The sequence below is a fragment of the Lactuca saligna genome, chromosome 6, assembly GCF_052625555.1.
Source record: "Lactuca saligna cultivar CGN05327 chromosome 6, ASM5262555v1, whole genome shotgun sequence".
In the NCBI taxonomy this organism is placed as follows: Eukaryota; Viridiplantae; Streptophyta; class Magnoliopsida; order Asterales; family Asteraceae; genus Lactuca; species Lactuca saligna.
The window spans coordinates 43,388,109-43,390,000 of NC_136422.1; the positions used below are offsets into that span (position 1 = coordinate 43,388,109).

The 1,892-nt window shown below is 28.5% G+C and overlaps 1 long non-coding RNA gene across 1 annotated transcript; it reads right to left on the reverse strand.

The window, feature by feature from the left end:
• Nucleotides 1-294: 294 nt before the first annotated feature.
• Nucleotides 295-1,089, reverse strand: LOC145000239 (uncharacterized). Its single transcript, XR_013661165.1, has 2 exons — nt 1,007-1,089; nt 295-470 (listed from the first exon to the last, which is right to left on the reverse strand). It is a non-coding gene; the product is annotated as an uncharacterized LOC145000239 (long non-coding RNA).
• Between the last annotated feature and the right edge of the window lie 803 nt (nt 1,090-1,892).

Consider the following 1,892-nt stretch of genomic DNA (forward strand, 5'->3'; position numbering starts at 1 on the left):
GTCATTGTATTCTTATAATATAATAAGGCCATATAGGTAGGTTGTGAGGGTATAATGGTTATGTGAGTATATAGATACTTTAAATTTGATGTTAATGACAATCTTGTGAAAGTGCATTGGCTGAGGGTGAGATATTAGATGAAACTCGAATTTGCTGTCAGTTACGATCGATTTTATTTGATCAAACAATTGATCAAATACAGAAAGTAAACTATAAATACAAATAATAAATATCTAAATTTCTATATACCAACTTGGTATCTGATATGAACAACCACGGTAAAGGGGTGGATATGCCAAAATCAAATGAAAAACATCAAAACCAGCAGAATGAGCCTGATAGTTCTAAGTATGCGTGTGGTTTAAAATTACAATAATTCATCAAGAACATGTCCAATTCCACAGTTGCCTTTAATGGCTGAAAGCTTTCCCATGTGCATCTTTTCCTCGATTTGCAGCTTTTTGAAGTGCTAAATGAGATGGGATTGTATGTTCTTTAAGCAGTAAAGTTTAAGGTAAAAAAAGTAATAAGAATGTAAACTTTTTTGAGACAATAAGAGAGACATAATGATTAATACGAATGTCAAAGTTTTCTAATGTTTCACATGATGAATCGAAAGAAAAGACAGTCATCAAAACAACAGCTTAACCTGCTAAATTATCACATGCATCCAAAGATTTTTTTATCCTGCAAAATTTTAAGAAAATTGAGTTTTTTCAATTTTCCTCTTATATTTTCTTTATATCACAATTGGCGACTGAAAAAACTTCTTTTAGAATAAAGCATCTTTTTTACACAACAAGTTACTTGTCCAGAGATTAAAATAAAGCATGCACATAATCTCATAATCATGAACCGTTTCTCATTTAAATAAATTTCCAAAAAAAAGATAGAAATCTCATAAAATGTTACTGAAAAAACTCAATACTAAAAACTTAAGAAAGGAAAAAAATCAAATATTAACATTTATATTATAGTTTCACAAAATTCTAAACAAGAACTTACCCTGAATCAATTTAGTGGTCTTACATTTTGCTCTTGATTTACCCGCATCAAAATCATGCTGACCTTAGCAATTATTATCATGCTGCATACATAAAAGAACTCCAACATATAAGATAAGATATTGATTTATAAAGTAAATTATATAATAATTATAATTATTAGTATATAAAGCTAAACTTTTGGATTACTATCCAAAAAGCACAATCAGTAGTTTTTTCAGCATTATGTTATTTCCGTAGCAACTTGAAGCCAAAAACCTTTGGAAATACCATGCTCATTCCCCTATCACGATTACCTGCTAACATTAGTTTTTAAGGTTATAAGATCTCAACAACCTTAGTTGAGCACCTAGAGCATTAATGAAGAAATGAAGAAACATAGGCTATTGTTTGAGATGCAAGTTAAAGGAAAAGCTCTTCATGTATAATGTCAATTACAACCATTTCAAATCTTTAATAACATAAAAATAGGTTGCTATTTTAGGTTCCAATTAGACATACTATTTTAAATTTCAGATTTTTATGCTACTAATCATAGAACCTTAATTTTATTTTCAATTATATTTAGCATTATAAATAGATAGATTAGCCATAGTAACAATGACATAAATTCAAACATTAAATTCGAAAATAGCATCTTTCTAATCTTGGTTGTCATTTTTTTAACTTTTAGGTAGGATTCAACTTTAAATTCCATATCTTTTTATGCTAGTACCAAGCATCCATTCTTTTTAAATTCAAGAAATATAATGGTATTTACTCTTATTTATATTACTTGATTCCATCTCATATCAGATAATAGTAAGTCAAATTCCAAAACCCATGAAGTTGAATCGAACTGTTTTTGGAAACTAACTTCCATAGAAGTATGTTTGTTTCGGAATGGA